General features: G+C 36.7%; 1 long non-coding RNA gene across 1 annotated transcript; it reads left to right on the top strand.

Annotated features, from left to right (window-relative positions):
* The first annotated feature begins 14,422 nt into the window (after positions 1-14,422).
* LOC132642485 (uncharacterized) lies at positions 14,423-18,259 on the top strand. The gene is made up of 4 exons (XR_009583193.1): positions 14,423-14,853; positions 16,066-16,131; positions 17,151-17,195; positions 17,814-18,259. It is a non-coding gene; the product is annotated as an uncharacterized LOC132642485 (long non-coding RNA).
* Positions 18,260-21,486: the final 3,227 nt, after the last annotated feature.

Here is a 21,486-nt window from a genome sequence, read left to right as displayed (position 1 = left end):
ACTTACGGTTATGAGGGCTATTCATCAAGTAACGTGTTAACTGATTTACTCCATACGGTCTCCAATGTCATATATATATATTCTTATACTCAGATAATATAATCCTCATCCCTAATCCTTGTATAAATTTACTCTCCCTTGAGCTCATACTAAGCCGCCTACAGTCTTAGTAATGCGAAATTTACCGGGGTGTAACAACTCAGGTGCATGGACGCCGAGGAGGCTACTAAACTGCTAAAAGAGGTACACACAGGGGCGTGTGGACCCCACATGAAGGGATTCATCATCGCCAAGAAGATCTTGAGGACAGAATACTATTGGATAACCATGGAGCATGACTCATGTAAATTCGTGCAAAAGTGCCATCAGTGTCCGATACATGGAGATCTGATCAAGGTTCCTCCCACGGAGTTATATGCCATGAGCTCGCCTTGGCCATTCGTGGCATGGGGAATGGACGTCAAAGGACCCATCGAGCCTCCAGCCTCCAATGGACATCATTTCATTTTAGAAGCCATCAATTACTTCACTAAATGGGTAGAGGCTACTTCCCACAAATCAGTGACAAAGAAAGTCGTGGTTGACTTCGTAAAAAATAATCTGAACTCCGAACAATTCAAGATAACCCACAGGAACTCTACCGCCTACCGACCACAGATGAATGGAGCCGTAGAGGCTGCCAAAAAGAACATCCAGAGGATCCTGAGAGAAATGATCGACAACTAAAAGAATTGGCACGAGCAGTTGCCTTATGTTTTGTTGGGGTACAGAACAACAACCCGAACTTCCATTGGGGCAACACCATACCTCCTTGTCTACGGTACAGAAGATGTCATACCCGAAAAAGTGGAGATCCCTTCACTCAGAATCATCCAAGAGGCGGAGCTAAATGATGCAGAATGGGTCATAAATCGCTATGAGCAACTGGCCACGATAGATGAAAAGAGAATGGTGGCGGTATGCCACAGACAGCTATACATACAAAGAATGTCTCAAGCCTTCAACAAGCAGGTCAGAGCCCGACTTTTCGAAATTGGACAACTCGTGCTCAAGCGAGTCTTTCCCCACTAAGAAGAATACAAAGGAAAATTTACGCCAAACTGGCAAGGGTCGTACATGGTCAGGAAATACTCTCACGAGGAGCCATAGTCCAAGCCGAGATGGACGGGCAAGAGTGGCCCAAAGCTATCAATGCAGACGCACTCAAGAGATACAATGTTTAGGATTCTATTTTTTTTATCGCATTATCATTTCCTTGTAATCGTATCTTTTGCTTGTAATCATATCTTGTAATAGAACAGGAAAAACAAATCATCTATGTAATAGCAATGACCCGACTTTTCCACAGTGGGATACGTAGGCAGTCCATATCAGACCTGGTCACATTATTAGCAAGACTAAAAATCAGTTACTTTATTCCGAACTACGTTCAACCTGAATTCCTGCTTCGACAGGATACGTAGGCGTTTTAGAGCTCGGTCGTCATAAAAAAAAACCAAGAACCTCTTAGGAAAACCCGAAGACAATAAAGGGGGAGAAATCAATGAGATCTTGCTACAAGGATCAACACAAGAATCAGCCAGCGTCAACTCTACACTGAGGCAGAATTTTTGAGGGGGTCTAAAAAATTCCTACCGGAAACAATCAACAAATAAGATGGAAAAACAAAGCCATACACTGAGGTAGAATTTTTTAGGGAACATCAAAAAATTCCTACATAGCAAGACAAAGCAAGGGTCGCTCAGAGCAAATCCTAAAACTGGGGCAGAATTTTGAGAAAATCTCAAAAATTCTACCAGTTCGGAAGGCAGCAATCACACCACCCAGGAGATCCAGAAGACCTTGTTCGAGGAAAACACACGTCATGACACATAAAAACGAAATAAACATTTCTTTTAAGAAAAAACAATGCACATTTTATAAATCTTACTTTAGATTTTCATATATATATATATATATATATATATATATATATATATATATATATATACGCCCTAAAACCATCTCTCGATATACGAGCATCAGAAGAAGACGCCAGGCGAAAGGATGACAGCACTAACAGGTCTTTTAAGAAACTCATAATTTTTCTGTGGATGTAGGTATTTTAAGCAGGACAATGGATATGCCATCAAAGGAGGAAATGGACCTAGCTAGGAGAAGTAGCCAGGAGGTCACAATAAAGATGGGTGATGAAGATACATCTGACCGCGAGGGTCACGTGGAGAATGAATGATGATAAAGACAAACTGGACCGAAAGGGTCGCAAAAAGAATGAACGAAAAATGTATTCAGCCTGAAGGAGCAACAAGCAGACGAGCGAGCAACAAAGACATATTAGGCCAAAAGGGTCATACGAAGAATGAACGACAAAGTTATATCAGGCCGAAAGCGTCACGATGAATGAACGTAAAGACATTTTCGACCAAAAGGGTCATGATGAAGACGAAAAGGCATATCCGACCACAAGGGTCAGCAACCAACACAATGAACGAAAGAAAGATTATCCATCCAAAGGGTCATATCTGTCATCCTCGTCATATTTTCCTATCGCCAAGAGGGACATTGTACGTTCACTTTCCTGTTGCCAAGAGGGCCATTCATATAAACTGCCGAGAGGGCCATTCATACAAACTGCCAAGAGGACCATTCATACAAATATCATGAAAATATCTACAGTTTTTTCAAATTTCGGAAGCAGGTGCACAGCCTCAAAAAAGGGGCCAGCTTGCTGAACCAGATCCAGACGAATTGCGGAGCAAACGTGGAACTTTTTCTTACGCAGCCGGTCAAAATAGGGTGCCCATGAGAGTTAAGCTCTCCGGCCAGGACTTGGAAGCCATCCAATCTCAGACTTAGCCACAATCTGTCTATTTTATTTTTTCTTTATTGAAAACCGCGATGGGTCGGATACACACCGAGGGAATCCTAAAGTATTCCCGCAAAAGGGACATACTCTTCTCCAGCGAGCCGAACTACATGTGGCCTGATTCCTGGAGACAAGGGATATGTAGGCGGGCTCAAAATCAGAGAGTCGGCGACACTCTAACAACTATCCAGGGAAACCCCGATCATAACACCGGGAATCTCAGGACTTTCCTGCTAAATCACTTAAAAGTCTTTAATTGAGTCGAACTATAGGTGGCCTGAATTCTCGTATGGCTCGAGATATGTAGGAAACCCAGAAGTCAGGGCCCGGCCGCATGTGTGAATTGCATGAATTGCAGGGTGAGATGGGTCGGGTCAGTAAACAATTAGGGTTAGTCATATTTCGTTGCTCGGGGATGGTCCCGCCATCCCCGAACACCAAAGGGGTAGTTGTTGACACCTAATTTTTGACCTCCCATAATTTATTTTAATTACTCAAAGTCCTTGGATAATAAATAAAATAAGTTGTGCACCTTAAAGTGTCTAAATAGATTTTTATAAAATTGTTCAGGTCAATGTTTTACTCTATTAAATTGATAAAAAAAAATCATGACAATATAAATTATTTAGAAATTAATTGATATTTTATGACACTTATGGAATATTTTATTAGAATTAATCTAAAGCAAAGCAGTTTTGAATAATTATTAATTTAATTGTTAAGTTAGGGAAAAGTATAATTAGCAAATAATTTATCCTATTTTATCCAAGGTATTTTAATAATTAAATAAATTGACCATTTTACCCCTCACTCTTTAATTCTGTGTGTTTGCATAATTGTTTGAAATTGATAATTGTTAATTTGGTTAATTAGTTAATTGGAGAGTCATTATTGCAAATTGGTTTTTAAGTATTTAATTATATACATATGTGACCACATTTGAATTAACCAATTCATGGTTTAAGGTCATTAGGGTCATTTTTGCAAATTTAGTCTCCTGGTGGCTTTAATTGAGATGACCAAATCCATTGGCAAATCAATTGAGGTCAGTTGCGCGAATTAACCTTAATTGGTTAATTAGTTCCAAAATGAGGCTATATTTGAAATAATTAATTGGATTAAGATTAGTCAAGGATATTATTGTAATTAGCTAGATAAAAGATTATAATTGCAACAATCATTTAGTTTTAAAGCCAATTGAGGCTATGTTTGCAACAAATGAATTTAATAGTCCTGTTTTGAATTAATTACCTCCTAATTTGACCATTATTTGATTAAATACGGTCAATAATTAGTCATTTTTTAGTGTTTTTTCTATTTTTATAAAATGTCTGTCTTACCCATACGTATGTGTATACACTTAATATATGCACGTATACATATATTGTATACATAAAGGGCCCCTCCCCTTTTCTTTTTATCTGGCCGAGCCCAGGCCCAATTGTCCAAACCCGGCCCAAACGACAAAAAATATAATACTCTCTCCTCAGTTACAACAGACCCTGAAGGGGTCATTACCCTTTTCAACGGCTAGGGTTTCTTATAACCTAGCGCCGCCCCACCCCCTTCTCTCTCTCTCTCTCTCTCCATCTATCCCATCGCCGATTATAGGGTGGCGTAGGTGTGTAAGACACGGTAGTGGCAGGGAGAGGACGAAGCATTTATTGCTTCGTCCTTTTTCACGTTTTCCTACGTTAAATCTCTCCAAACACATCCTTGAAGGTACGATCCATGCCCTTTTCTTGCTTCGTCCTTTTTCACGTTTTCCTACGTTAAATCTCTCCAAACACATCCTTGAAGGTACGATCCATGCCATTTTCTTTACTTTCTTTAACTTACAAGTGATTTGAGGTGTATTAGGCTCAAAATGAGTTGTTGATTACCACCTTCTCTCAATCTTTCCGTTCAAACTTGAATTCAAGTGGAACTTGTGAGAAAACTCATAAGTCCCACATCGGTGAAAGAGTCCTTTTTAACATTTTTAGGGTTCTATAAGTAGAACCCCAAATTTCAAGAAAAAGAAGAGAGAAAAGGAGAGGGGAAAACGCTAAGGCTTAAGATTTGAATCTAAAAATTCAAAACGTAAGTTTGCTAGTATAATTTTAGGCTTTAAACTCGAAGTTAAATTTTACAGTCTTAAAAATTTGTTTTAATTTGTGTCTTTGTTGGTGTTCTCTGGCTTGAGTTGGAGAAATTAGAAGCACAAAAAGTTCCAAGTCCATTCTTGTACACGGTTGCACTCACAAAAGGTAAGATTTAATATTATTGTCATTTTTTCTGCATTCTCCTTTTGTTTTAGTTCCAATTAAGAGTAAATCTGATTAGTTTAGGTTATTGTATTGTTATTTCCTTGCTTTGTTCAGTGAATTATTAGCAATGGGCTATTTAGTTTGCTAAAATTCCTGCTAATGACGGTACTGCTTAGTCATATTCATGTTTTGATCTTTGCCTATTTGAGTGGTGATTAGTCTGATGATATATGCTTAGTTCGAGTTGGGGTCCTGATAGCACTATATTAGTTTATGGTCATTTGTGGTAAATATGCAATCATGATTAATTAAGAACTATTTGATGAGTTAGGCTAGTGAGAATCTTATCTTGTTTTTGAGTTTATCAATGTAAGTAAATTAGTCTTCATCTTTTTGTCTTGTTTAAGTATGGTTGATTAGATGGTTTGAATATGATGATGGAAGGTTGAGTCTAGGGTAATGTGGCTTTGAAATTAAAAATCATAACCTGATGTGGTTACCGGTAATATAATTGAAGGATGCATCCCTAAAATAGAGTAACATGGGAGTATATATAATGTTTGCTGCTTGTTTAGTCTTCAAGATAAATATCTCTATATGATCACTCATGTGCTTTAAACTAGTTTGTTCTGATGGTCATGACTAAGGTTGAGTTTTATTATATCATTTATATATGATTGGATATGGAGAACCAACTATGATTGAGTTTAGTGAAACTGGAGCAATCTTTGTCCAAATCCTATTCCATGAAGTTTTGTTATCTTGTTTCCTCTGTGTCAAAGCTTGAAGCGGATGTGCAGTTATTACAGTAAATCAGAGACTTTGAGGTTGTTTGTTTCTGTCTGGGTTATCTTTACTCCGTATCTTATTTATGTTGAAGAATGAGGTAAAAGGGTCTAGTATCATTACATCCCCAATCTTACTTTGGTTAGTTAGGGTCTGTCTAGTATGCATGTGAGACATTATGTTGATTGTCCTTCCTGCTTTTTCATATCTCAAAATTCTTTACTTTGAAATGATTATGGATAATATGCATAAGACATGCTGTGAGTTAGCATTTTTTGTGGTCCACTTTCTTCCCTTATTTGATTATTGACTTGAAATTGGAGTGACATCCATATACATGCATACTTGAGTTGATCCTTGTTCAGTTGACTAAGCAATTAATGCAAGCATTGTGTGACTGATTGAGTGTTGATTTATTTCATATGTTCCATGAGTAAGACTGTCACACCCTAGCCTTGTCAGGGTGTGATGGGCACCCGACCCCACATTCGGAGTCGAGCGAACTCTCAGACTCTTATTTCATACATACTCTTTTCAGACTTTCAAATCAAATAAACATGAAACTCATAGTAAGGCTTTCAGAACTTTCTTTCTTGCATTTTCAAATCAAACAAAATCTGTAGTCATATGGAATCTGTAACATATCACCAAATGTCACATCGGCTGATGGAGCCGCTTACAAAACTGATGTTCTGTACCCACAACCCTGTCTGCAAAGTCTCTAACACAAATCAGAAATCACAACTTATATACGCTCTGACTCGGCAACACTCCGGAGGGAAGTGGAGTTCGCCAATCTCGCTGAAACATCTCCTAGCAAAGTCTTCTACATCATCTGGGTGTACCTGCGTGGCATGAAACGCAGCTCCCGAAGAAAGGGGGTCAGTACGGAATATGTACTGAGCATGTAAAGCATGGAGTATTATGAACAGAATCACAAGCGGAATGAGAAGTACAGAAGATCAGTACAGAAGGTAAGCACGATATGCAGATTAACAAAAATACTTACTGGAAACACAAACCATGCATGCCAAGAACGGTATCCGGTCCCATGCGGGACCCGGGGAAACGTGGCGCCACCCTGCCTTTGGCGCCACACACATCTAACTCCAGAAGTTTTGCTCCGTAATCTCCGTCACACATCATAATAGCACATCATAATATCACATCATATGTGGTTCGGCGAACCATAAACACATCATAACACCGTAACACATCTAACTCCGGAATACATATATGGCACCCGGCCCTCAAGCGGGGGACCCGGCGAACCATACGCACGATGCATACCGGCCCGGGACTCGGTGAAAGAGGTCATGACACATGCACGAGCAGAGTAGTGAGAGACTATATGCATATAAATCAAGACTCGATGGATAAGTATACTTACCGACACATGAAGGCTCAGAAACAAGTTTCGGGTCGATCCGACTTAGTACAAGAAAGTTATGAGCGTTTGAAGTACAGAACCTTCTATAAACGTTTCAGAAACTATTTTTGGAAAATCAGAGTAATAGGCATATCTCGTACCTTTTGAACATCGCTATGGATCAAATCAAAGTAAGACTTTCGGAACCATACACACATGTATCAAGACATAGCAAAACAGTTTTCGGAAGTCAAAAACATTAGCCATCCTGGTGGCTCTAAGAATGGGAGTTTCTTTGAAATCATACATATACTTTGTCATATTGGTTTCACAAGGATCATGCCAAAAGAAAGAAAGAGTAAGCCTTACATACCTGCTCCACGTCCTATTGGCTACGCTTATGTATCCAAGCTTGCTAGTCTACATACAAAAGAATTCACATAATCATTAGATTCATTGTCATTCACTTGCCTTAGCTTCTCAAATAATTTTACTTATAATCTGCCAAAATTTCGGCAGCATTTCCCCTGTAAACACACCATCCCCGAGAATCTAACTCGGCCAATCAACAACCAACAATCCGAGAATTTAACTCGGCCAATTTACCAACAACAATGTCAACAATCATACCATTAACTTCAACAATCAATCCAAAACATATTCTAACATTAACGACCTTCGTCACACAATTCAACGGCATTTCATTTATATTCAATTCAATCACATATAACCAAGCCAATACCAATGATCCCACATTCAAGTATTAATCCGAAATCTTTCTAACATGATTCAAGAATACTTCAAACAATTCACATGATATTCCAACAACCCAATCAACATATTACTTCACCCGAAACTTTCCAAAATTCAACAAGAACACTAACAACACATTTCCTTTCTTCCAAATTCATAAACTACATCAACCATCTATACTTTAGCAATATCATCATTCTTATAATCATAAGAAACCATACTAATATCACCTTAACTTCTTCCATAATCCACAAACGATTACAATTTCACTTCAAACCATTACATCTTCATTTAACATCATAAAATCCTACCACAACAACAATTAAAGTACGAAGTAAAATCAATTCACCATATCTTACCAATCATAGCTCCATTCGGCCACAACCAATACATATCTATTTTATGAATTTCGTCCATTTCTTCACACTACAACATGCACCAACCATCCATAACATATGTAAGGGAGGATTGAACACATACCTTTTTCCACTTATCTCTTCACTCGGCTAGACTTATAAATTGTCCAAATGAATGCTTTGCTTGTTCCAACAACCACTCCATGTTAATTAGGGCCTTCAAATTAGTAGAAAAGCTAGAGGAAAATAATTTTTCTTGGTCAATTTTCCATGGCTCAATTTTGGGAGCCATGGCCGAACCTACTATATCTCCTTTCTCCTTTTTTTTTTTTTTTTGTTCTCTCCAAGGTTCTAGAGTTAATATGATAGTTATGTCTTATTTCTTACCACTTATGCATATATGTATATATATACAAGGCTCCTACAATTAAAATATGAACACATGGCCATGGGGTGGGGCCCACAACTTAAATCACACGGCCACAATGGCCCTTTCAAGAAGTTTCTTGAATTGTTGTGAACTTCTCATTTTGCCCCTAGCCTTTCCACAATATTACCATGAACCATTTTGTGAATTTTCCTTTTTACCCTTAGCCTTTCTCAACATTTCCACACCAATAATATTCATAAATAATATTCATAACAACTTGTACCTTAAAATAATTTTGGAAAATGGTCTTTCCCTTAACTCTTGGCAATTATCTTGGATTATCCGAACGTGCAAAATACGGGCTATAACAAAGACTATCTGGAATCTAAGTAAACTCTGTGGGATGCAAAACATGAATCGTCAGCTGATTATTTGCCTTCTTAATATGTTAACACTTACCTGTGGGATTGAATGACATACGTAATCTTTGATCATGCTTGTAACTTGACCATAAGACCTTAAAGGTTTAAATAGGGCTTAATGAGTCAACGATGGTAGACTTGTGACAGTGATAAGCTATTCTAAACCCTCCCAAGGCTCTTAGTGGTTGTCACTAGGGTATGGGGATGAGGTCAGAAGCGGGAAGGGTCTTGGGAGAGTAAAAGGTGAGCCTGGGCATGAACTGAAGGTAATGACCAGTGGAACCTAGGATCCCTTTTTACTGAAAGAAGATTCAAGAAAATAAAATGGGGAGGTGATGACCCCACCCAATCCTGTTTCCCTTTCAGGACCTGGATGCTTCTTCCTATTCTTTTGAACCTCCTCCTCATGTTTCTGGGACATATAAGGACCTCAGGTGGATTAGGAAAGCTTAGCTATATCTGGGAAAGGGGTACACCTATAACTAAATAATTTCCTTCTAGTATTTGTGAAGCTTAAGTCATGTGTTTAACTATGTCTTCTAAAAGGGATTTAATCTGAGGTGACTGGTTGTCTGTGTTGTTGTTGTTTGAGTTAGGTGTTTGATAAGAAAGTAGGATTAGGGAGTGTACCTGGATGGATTCAAGTCACATTGACCTTGGGGAAGTCTTTTAAAGGCACTTTGGGGTAGGGATTGGGAAGAACCAAGATTAAACTTAGTTTACAGTACCTTTCCCTCAAATAAAAGGTGACAGGGCATGCCTTGGGATATGTGGGGAATATATTCACTATGCACACCCCTTTCATCCCTGTTTATCAATGAACCAAAGGGTAAAAAGAGGGGGGGACCAAGTTGTTTGCGTGAATGACCTTGTCAATGCTTAATAGGGAAACTGGTATGTAGAATTTGTCCTTTTTAATATATAAAAGAAGAGTTTAGCCAAAAAAATGGGATTTGAATGTCAGAATTGTTTAAGGGTGGGGCTAGATGACGTAAAGTCTAGGGAAATCTCCTTAGATCCTTTGTACCATTCATTTTCTATTCTGAGTTTGCTTGTACTCTGTAAATATGGTTGTTGCTTCCTCTCTTTTAGATTTCAGCATATTGCAGCATGTTTGAGCTCTGTCCATGTGCCTTCCCCATCTATTCAAACTTCTTTGAGCCTTTAAGTGCCATTTTCTAGTCATTCATGGAAAGATAGAACCTGTCTACATCCTGTTTCTTTCTTTAATATTGTATCAACTTGTTCAGATCTTAAGTCTCACATTGTTGAATAATGTCTCTGAAGATCTGGTTAGGAAAGAATGCCATACCGTTTTGCTTCTATTGTTGATCAGCATGCCAAATTTTTCTCATGATCCTTTCTCCCTCTTTTCTGTCTTTTGTTTGTTTTCTCTCTGAAGTTAGTATCTCTCATGTGTATGTGACCATTTCCACTCTTAGCATGAAATAATGGACCTGTTAAAATAAATATCCATGTGAACCATCACATTACTTGCTAATGATCGAAGATTTGGCATTCATTCATGACTCCTTGCCCTGTATGTTACATATTCTGCATATGTTTGCTCAATCCACAAAGATCTGATCTTTCCTGCTTAGTTTCTATTACGTTATATGAAGTTTAGTTAATTTCCATCCGAACTATGCCTATATGCTTATAATTTTCTTTTGTCCCTGCCATGCCCACATGCCTCAACTTGCTTCCGTTTGCCTCTTACCTACAAGATGCAGCATGTTCTAGTCAATTTCATGGTTATGTGTTTGGTACTTGCTCTGTTTGCCTCTTATCTAGAAGATGTAGCCTCTTCTAGTCCATTTCATGATTATGTGCTTTAGTACTTACTTGTATTTACCTCTCTTGCATGTTACAGTTTGTGTGTGTTCATCCATGTTATGTGCTTTGGTTTCTTGTTCTTGTTCACCTCACATCTGTATACTACAGCTTATGTTGTTTCATCCATGATCATGTGCCTTGTTCCTTGTTTTGTTTACCTTACATTTGTACGCTGCAACTTGCTTTATTCCCCTATGACTGCATATTTTGGTCCTTGTTTCTTATTTACTTCAGCTTGCTTTAGTTCATTCCATAAGTATATGTTTGGTTCTGCTCCTGCTTACTTCATGTTCATGTCCTGAAGTTTCCTTTGATTAATCTATGGCCATATGTCCTTGATTTGCTTCTGATTACATTGTACTCATTAGGGCCAGTACTGTTTCTGGCTACATTATGTCTATATATAGCCATCTATGTTATGTTGTGATCCTGGGATACTGCTTATAATCTTATGGCTATATTGCTGGGGAGGATGAGGTAATTTTGAGGGGGCCTAGTCTTAGCATTCCCCCGCTGTCCAGCCATGCCTGGGTTTCACGAAATCCCTTGGAACTTGTACGGCGTCGGGAATACGGGAGCGACGACTCTTCCCTCCTTTGTTCTCCAAATCCCTGCCAGTGGGGCCTTGTAGTGTATATATATTTGATATATGTATTTGTATAGTTGTATGTGCGATAAGTTCAGTATCCCTAAACTAACCGGGTTCCTTTTTCCTTTTCACCCTCCTCACTGCATGACCATTCGGGTCAAGACACAGCCTACCTATTGGGCCAAAGGCCCAATATCGGAAAAAAAATCTTTTTTCGAAGACATTGAGTCCGCGAAGATGGGAAGCAATATGCGTACACGTGGAAGGCCCAGCCATGGGTGAAAATGGCTAACTAAGGGCATGGTACGCCCTTAGCCATCCTTTCTTATTTTATTTCTTGCCATCTTCTTTTATGTGTATAATTCATTGCATTTGTAGTTTAAATTCCTTGTAAAAACTCATATCATATATGGAATCCTTATTGTATGAACTAGTCATCTTAGGATAACGGTACCTATGCCGTTTAGATCAACCTTAAGTCCCCAAACGAACTCCGAAAACCCGGATTAAGAGTAATGTTTTTTTAAAAAGTAAGGAGTAATAAAAAATGATTTCGATATAAGTTGAATAGGATAAATTAAAAGGATTTTCAACATTGCAAGTACCATGATGTTTTCTTTCAACAAAAATAGATCAACGTTTTTTTTTTAAATAAAGGGATACATTTTCTTGCAAATATGAATTGGGATTTGGACTACGTTGAATAAAAGGTTATATAATTTGGGCCAAGTCTAACGAGACAAAAAGGGATTTTTGGGTTGAAGCCCGTTTGGGAACAAAACAATGAATTTTAAATTTGTACTTTGAATAAATTTCAGAAAAATACATACATGAGTTTTACTTGGGCCAAGCCCAAAAAATATGGATGGACCTTTCTTCTTTTAAATGGCAAGTTATAATTTTTTGGGCTATAAGTCCAAGTCTGAGACCAATTTTTATAGATTTGTAACAAAGGACGTACATTTTTAAGATAAGTATGTTTCAAACAAAACGTTCTTAGACGAAAGTTTAAAGATGAGGTGTTCTAATGTGATATACGGCTTGAGTAGTGAAATGATTAAATCGAACAAACTCTATTTATTCTTATTACATACGTGAATTCCCTCTTTCAAGTCCAACTCACGCGTCACAAATAGTGTCTAATTAGTGATCAAGTAATTAAACAACTAAGCACAAGAATAAATAAGCAACCCAAAATATGGAAATTCAATCGATATAAATTGTCGCCAAACCAACTATCATGTCTTTTACCACAGCCATAGAATAAAGAAGTTTAGCTACTCATGATTCTAGATGAATTCATTGATTCATGGATAATCTAGGGTTGAATGAAGAAAATAAAATAAACCTAAGAAAGATAAATAAGGACGACGGCTTACAAGCCTTAAGAAATATCCTAGCACATCATTTACAATGAATAAAACATCCATTTATAGTCTAGGGTTAAAACTAAAATAAGTAGACCAAATCCCGATCGAAACGGGAAAAACTGGACGAGTGACGCAGGTCCAATGCTGGTGTGTTATGCAGACTTCATTGCAAAGATCCAAGAGTTTATTCTTTTGTGATGGGGGGCGACGCGGGTATGATGCCTGCATACTCCATCCGCGATGCGAGCCTAACATACGAGGCCCTTCAGTTGTCCAAAAATCCTCTAAGTGTCGTGCAATCCTCTCGTCATCCCGTGCAAGTGAAACTGACTCCAAAACCCACAAAAATTTCTCGATTTTCCATCATTTGTCCTTGTTGTACCTAAATACACAAAGCACACCAACATAAACTTGAATACAACGATTCTGTCATAGAAAATGCGATTAAAGTACTATGAACTAGAGGTAAAGTGACGCTAAATATCAATATTTATGACAAATATCAACTGGAGAATATTCTCCTTTCATATCTTAATTATCATATGTTTAGCTCAGAGGATTTACGATATGGATAGTAGCTCATCAGGTGCCCTATCGCAGCTAAAGTGTCAGATTTGACTCGTGACAATTGCAAAATATTTAAGTATCTATGCTTAATCGACATAACCATAGGATGTTTTTGATTTTTCATATCACTTAATGTATTTAACTCTTTTTTTAAAGAAAATATCTATACATATATAAGGTTTTAGTCCAAGAGGTCCGACATCGGTAACTTTGTATGTAGATTCACTTTAATTAGTAATAGGAAGATATAAATTGTACGCACATAAGTACGGATGGGCATAAATAACCGAAACTCGAATTATCGAACTGAATCGGGAATTTCGATAATTCAGGATTCAGTAATTTGGTATTTGGTACGGAATTCGGGAGTAAAATTTTAGAATTACGGGATTCGGGTTTGGAAACGCTATGAGATATTAATACCGTTTGGTATTTGGTATTTCCCAAATACCGAATTATTTAAAGTCCACCCCTACATCCTAATTATACTTCATATATCTTACACTAAAAACCCATCAAATATCCAACAGCCGGTATTCGGGTTTGGAAACGCTATGAGATATTAATACCGTTTGGTATTTGGTATTTCTCAAATACCGAATTATTTAAAGTCCACCCCTACATCCTAATTATACTTCATATATCTTACACTAAAAACCCATCAAATATCCAACAGACCATACTAAATAGTTAGCCCACAAAGAGACCCTAGTCCTTACTATTTATCTACTTAGTTTCAAAGAGGCAAAGAGCCAAAAATTTACTTAGTACGATCTTCACTACTAAAAAAACAGTTAATTTCGACCAAACTTTTTCGACCTCACTTTTTGGTCGAAAAAACATCGACCACATGAGGTCGAAATTTTCAAATTTTTTTTTTTTTTGGGGGGATTTCGCCCTCAAGTTGTCGATATTTACACGGGAAATAAAATTTCAACCGCATGAGGTCGAAACTTATTTTTATACAAATAATAAATGAGAATTTAAAAAAACAATTATATAAATAAAACAATTAATTAAAAAAAAAAAGAATCATATTTCGACCGCATGCGGTCGAAACAATTAAGTCAAATCTGACTTAAATATTTCGACCGCACGCGGTCGAAATAATAAAATTGTAAAATTTAAACTTCAGCCGTGCAATTCTTATTCCCAACAACCACAACCTAATTATATTAAAACTACTCCCACCCCCACGGTACCCCTACCCAGTCGCCGACACTCCACCCCACCACACCCCTACCCCTCCCTGCCGCTGACGCCCCATCTCCACCACTTCCTGTCCTCCGTCACCGCCGTTGCTGTCCACCGTCACTGCCTGTAAGTTTATTTTTTTGTTTTTATTTAGTTACTTTCTCTTTTCCCCAGAATATCCATGTGGGTTTCTTGTTTTGTCCCTCATTGCTTCTGTTTGATGCCTACATAACCAGGATTTTGGTTTTTGTATATGGGTTTAGCAGCTTTTCCTGTTCTTGTGTTCCTGAAAGACCAAACGAGGCTGATGTATTTATTACTTGAGGACTGGTATTTGTGGCTATGGTGCTCGTTGTCACTTCAATCATTCTCGTAACCGTAGTAATTTGGTAATTTTGTGTTGTAGTTGTGTAATTATAGGGTTCATTTTTAGGGGTTTTTCTTTTTCTTTTTTTTTTTAATGTGGCTGATCACTTGATTTACTTTGTTACTGTACAATTTCAAGGTATTTATTTATGTTTAACGTGCCTGATCACTTGATTTACTTTGTTATTGTCCAATTCATTTCTAGGTATTTTTGTTTCCAATTCATTTCTAGGTATTTTTGTTTAATGTGCCTGATCACTTGATTTACTTTGTTACTGTCCAATTCAGGTTGATCTTAGTAAATATCGCGGCTTTTTATCTATCTTCATTCTTGATTTTTAGTATTTTTAGACGTTAGTGATGTCTGTTGTTAATCCTTCAAAATTGTAGTTTGAAAGAAGAAAGATCTTACTTTGTTATACATTTTGCACTTCGAATCTTCCGCTAAGTCAGCACGAAAGATTTGAAATTTCAAACTATAATTCCCATTAAATTGCGTAATTCTAAGGTTCGATTCAGGGTATATTATGTTTGATATGCCTGATCAGTTGATTTACTTTATTTTAGCGTCCAATTCAGGTTGATCTTCGTAAATAATAGTTTTTTTTTTCCTAACTTAAATTTCTAATTTTCAGTCTGTTTAGACATTAGTGATGTCTATTGTTAGTCCTTGAACATTGTAGTCTGAAGGAAGAAAGATATTTCCTTTTAGACATTAGTGATAACTATTGTTAATCCTTGAAATAATAGTTCGAAAGAAGAAAGATATTTCCTTTTAGACATTAGTGATATCTATCTTCATTTATGATTTTTAGTCTTTCTAGACATTAGTGATACCTATTTTTAATCTTTGAAAATTGTAGCCTGAAAGAAGAAAGATTTTCTTTTTTTGTACATTTTTAGTGAAGACAACAATTTTTAGTGAAGACAACATGAAAGATTTGAAATTTCATTTATGTAAATTGATGACAGGCTGTGGGAGCATCAAGAGCTACTGGAGGAGAATACCCTGAGAGAGTCGGTCAATCTGTTTGCCAGGTAGTTTTATTAAATGTGATAGCAATTAGTTTGGCATTTGGTGTTCATTTAATGATCAACTTCGAGAGAGAAGATGTGTTTTCTGGATTTGACTCTCTTTAGTACAATAACTTTGTTTACTTTTTTGCTGATCCTGTATTAATTGAGCTGCCACTTTTGTTCTAGGGAAGAATCTAAGTTGCTAGATATGCTCTGTCATAATATTCATCATTATTTTTTTACTTTAGAATATGCTTGTTTTTTGCCTATTCTGCCTATCAGTGCTTTATCTAACCTATTCCGGTTGATGGAGGTAAAAAGATATAAATAGAGTACTTTTTATTAGCTTTGCGGTCACTATAACTCATAGTGAGATCTGGAAGTGAAATGGAGGGAGTATTGCTCTCGTATGTGTTTGGATGTGAAGGATTCTGCATATGGAAATAATAGGGTATAAGCATCAGCTTATCAATGTCCTTTTAAGCCAAGTGATGCCTCAATCAGACTTAATTTTTTTTTGACAATGGTGACTTGTATATTGAGAAAAGGCACTAGCTTAGTGCCAAAACCATAGATTCAGAGAAAATAGGACAGCAGATCCAACTATGAAATCATAACAGTTACAAAGCACCTATCAGATCTATTAAGGATAACCCATCAACTGAAGCTTAATCATTTGTGCATATCTAGAGTCTTGTCTTAGTAGTTAGTACTGCTTTCATTATGCCTTGGCTTTTATTCTGCTCTTAAAGATATCTCTATGTTAATTTTGTGATGGATTTTGCATGTGAAGGATTCTATATATGGAAATATAGGGTATAAAAGATTGGCTTCACCGATATATCTTTCAAGCCTTTTGTTGATTCAATCAGATAAATAGTTGTAAATATTCCACTGATAACTCATCATTTGCGCTTATCTAAAATCTCTTGTATTGGTATTGCTACCAAGATGCATTGGTTTCTATTGTGTTCTTAAGAGTTGCCTTGATTTTGCAAGGTACTTCCATATTTTGATGTAAACTTTTATATATATGTTAGGTTGGAGGAGGTGGAATTGTAAGGGATCCCTTGGTCCATCAAGAGGTAAGCTTTTTCATTTGTTTACTTTTGATGCTTTATGACCTACTCAAAAACTGATTATCAAGACTTTTTTTTTGGATTTATTTCTTATTAAAAAAAACTGGTTATTAAGACTTTTGCTTTAATGCTAATGAAAAATGGGGCTTTTATTTGTGGCTTTTTGTGTCAACTATCAAATTACTTTACATGAAGTGTAGCAACATCTTCAAGTTCATCTTTCAAAAGAAAAATAACATAGAGTACTTGGGATGTTCCTGATTTTTTAGATGTTAAAAGAGAATATCCTAATAATGTTGAGAAAACAATACTGTGAAGTACACTAACAAAAATTGTCAATTCCTACCATGATAAGTGTGGCAGAATATGAAATACAAAGTCACAGGACCAAAAATAAGCTCCAAGTTCTAGAAGAACATACAATACCATTCAGGTCACAAGCAAAAATTTCTGAAAAGATACACAAACAGCTTCCAATATTTTATATCTGGCCAAATGAATCAGTAGCTAGTAAAAGGAGAACCCATATTTCATTTTAACATAGTAATATCTCCCATATTTCATTTTTTACTTGGGCCATTGCTTTGGATATGAAATTAGTTGTTAATCTTGATTTATTTGTAGACGCTCGAGAGGGGTCAGGAAATACCTCAAGATGAAGTCTTCAAGATTGCTCACACGAGGAAGGCGAAGAACGCTGATGTCTCTAACACCCAACGTTGACTTTTTTGATTCGTATACTTTTGGATTGTAATATTGCTATGTTTTCTTGGATATGTATATTTTTTCCATGATAGTTTTAATTCGAATTAGATGTACTTTTGAAGGTGAATTTGATTGTAGGAAGTAGTTTATGGATGTTTTAACTTTACGATGTTTAAGTGTTTGAATGTAGAAAGTAGTTTATGGTTGTTTAACTTTACGATGTTCAAGTGTTTGAATGTACTTTTTAAGGATATTTAGAAGTACTTTAAATAGAAACTTAAGGTTGAATTTGATTTTAGAATGTGAAGTTTATGATTGTAGAAGTACTTTGATGAATTGGACGTGTTGATGAATTGCATTGTTGATTTGGTTGATGAGTGTGATTGGCAGGTATGGGCTGCTGTAAAAGCAGCTGAATATTGGAATTTTTTTTCCAGATTTTTGACCTCATGAGGTCGAAAATTCACCCAGATATTGATAATTTTCGACCTCATAAGGTCGCAATTGTACTCAGAAATTAAAATTTCGACCGCACGAGGTCGAAAATTTGGGCAACATTTTGAATTTCGACCTCATGAGGTCGAAATCTGGCAACAATATTGCTAAATTTCGACCTCATGCGGTCGAAATTCTGAAAATATTTTTTTATTATTTTCAGAATATTTGTATAAAAATAATATTTTCGACCGCGTGCGGTCGAAATGTTTTATTAATATTTAAATAAAAATAACTTTTTCGACCTCCCGTGGTCGAAAAATTTATTTTCGTAATTTAGGTAGAAAAATTATTTCGACCGCGTGAGGTTGAAAATTTTCGACCACGTGAGGTCGAAAAAAATTTCACCCTACCTGTTAGCGACCATGCCTTGTGGTCGAAAATTGGCCTTTTTCGACCGCGTGTGATCGAAAATTTTGATCGAATTTCACTGTTTTTTTAGTAGTGCTTCTGCTCAATATTTAAAGACCGATTGTCTGTTCACTACTCAGTCTTCTCACGCAGTCATTAATCTTCTGTCCAGTCCCAAAGAGATGATGTACTTTGACATACTACAATTGGTAGCACTGCACTTTTGCATGACATATTCTGCTTCAAAAGCTATGTACGAAGCATTGAATTACTTTTTTCATGGAGCAGTGGACAATTCATTTTAAAATTAGTATAGTAGATTATTGATCGATTCTCTTTTGAATGGTAAATCCCAAATACCGAATCGGAATTTACCAAATCAAATCGAATCTTTTTGGTTTGGTATTTGATATCTATTTTCAATTACCGAACCAGAAACTTAAAATACTGAACGCCCACCCCCTACACATAAGTTACTCGAGAAGATTTGTGAACGAGGCTACTTTCAAGTTTTAATTGGGAATAAGGCCACTGATTTTTTTTTTCGAAATTAGGGTTTAGAAAAAAGGGCATGGAGTGCATTTCATAATTTTTAAAAGTTTGAATGTTTCAAGTTATACACTTACTCCCCTTACACTTGTATTAAAATGTGCAAAAAACCCTCTCTCTTTCTCCTAAAATATGCATAAGTCCACTTCACTCTCTTCTCAATCTCTCCAGTCGATTTTTCTTCTCTGTAGAGCTCAGAAGCTCTCCAATCGTCGTCCTCATGTATGTTAATTAATTTTGCATAAGTGGCGAAGCATTTTAAGATCCATATTGCTTATTTAAAAGTATGATTTGATTAAAAAAAAAATTCGATCTTGATAAAAACCTAGTGTTCATAAAGTTCTGCTTTCTTTTCAAAACCTTTGAAGTTTTGCCTTTTTTCCCGTCGAAATGTGTGTTATTTATACTTATTTTGCTTGTTTCAATCTTTCTTTTTGTGTTTTTGCTTTTTGTAGATTATGGTCTATTAATAAACTTTCGATCGATTATTTTTATTCCCTATTTGAAAAACAGGCAAAATAAAGTCCCTATCTGAAAAACAGGCAAAATAAAGTCCATATCTGAGGATGGTTCAAATACAACCGCCACCTCTCGGTTTAGGATGGTTCAGATACACATGGTTAGATATAGTTGAAACTGTTGAGAGTGATGATTCTTATATCGTGGTTCAACAACGTCTGTATTGTTTATATATAGATTGTATAAATGCCTACGTAGAGAGGAAGAGGAGGAAAAATACTCCCCCGTTCTGGCGATATGGTTCAAACCCGTTCTACTGCGAATCATAAGGATAAAAAAAGAAGAGGTGAAGAAGTTAGCTGAGATCGAAAAAGAAAAAGAAGTGTAGAAGCTGAGATTGAGTCCTACTCAGACCCCATTGATGAGTGTAGTGTTGATGGTGATGAAGGAGATAGAGTTGAAAGTGATGGTTATGTATCTGAGAATGGAGGATTTGATCAAGAAAGATAACGAAGGAGTTTGACCAAGAAAAGAGACAATGGAGGAGTTTGTTCAAGTAAAAAGACAATGGAGGAGTTTGAACTTTGGGTTGGTTTTATATAGAGAAGGATGTATTGTTAAGGTTGTAAATTTAAGAATTTTTTATTTTATTACCATTGTAAAGAAATCTGTGGTCCGTCAGTCGAAATAAAGCCGGGTGTGCTGGGTCAATTATAAGCCAAATCGAAAATAAGCCACCTTAGTTTATAATAACTCACCGCTTAGGACAATTTTAGACGTTTTTGGTCGATTATAAACCAGAGAAATAAAGGCGACCGTTGGAATGAAAAGCATGCTGAATTTGCACTAGTCTAATGGAAAAAAAAAAAAAAACCCAAACCCTAAGGTATTGCGTTGCGCACAATGTTGGTAATTTGATTTTGGAAATAGACTCGTTGATGCTTAATAATGTTATTGATGGGAATTGGAAGCCACCTTGGGTACTGGTTGATGCAATGGAGGAGATACTAGCCACTTTGGTAAATATTAATTTCCAAGTGGTGCACATAATGAGGGAAGGAAATCGACTCGCGGATAACTTGTCAAACTATGCTCTAGACAGTGGTGCGATTGAGGCTCGTGAATTTGGGGAGCTATATGTTGAGGCGAGGAAGATTGTCAACAATGATAAACTGCAGTGTCCATATTTGAGGGTGTGTGTAGCAAGGAGTGGATTATCGTGTTATGACACTCGCGCAAAATTTGATGGCAATGGAGATATCATACCACTATACTCAAATCCTAAGGGAGGAGAGTATGGTGGTGCCTTTTTTCACTAATAATGTTTTTTTGCAGGCTTCACTGTTAAGTACATGTTCTATCTATTGATGTCTGGACAATTGATATTAGCACTTGTTGCTCGTACAATTGAAAGGGTGTTGACGAATGGAACTTGTAAGACCTGTTATCCCATGGAATATTTAGGAAGTTGTCAAAAATTTGTTTCATTGAACTTGTCAGAACAAGTGATGATTTGATTCAAGTGGGGCTGATTTTCTGGTTCATAAGGTTATCTATGCAGCTGGTGCAAACAAGTGCAGGGTGTGTGCGTAGTTTCTGCGTGATGGGGAACTGCTGGTGTAAATTTTTTCAGCTAGCAGATGAAGTGATTGTTTGTGAGTCCAACTTGCTACTACAGTCAACAGCTTTGGTGCTCTACAAGCAACTGGTGCAAATTGGAACTTACAAAGGAACATAC

The sequence above is a fragment of the Lycium barbarum genome, chromosome 5 (assembly GCF_019175385.1).
Source record: "Lycium barbarum isolate Lr01 chromosome 5, ASM1917538v2, whole genome shotgun sequence".
Lineage (NCBI taxonomy): Eukaryota > Viridiplantae > Streptophyta > Magnoliopsida > Solanales > Solanaceae > Lycium > Lycium barbarum.
The sequence above is the reverse complement of the archived record's forward strand: the minus strand, read 5'-3'. Positions and strand labels throughout refer to the sequence as shown.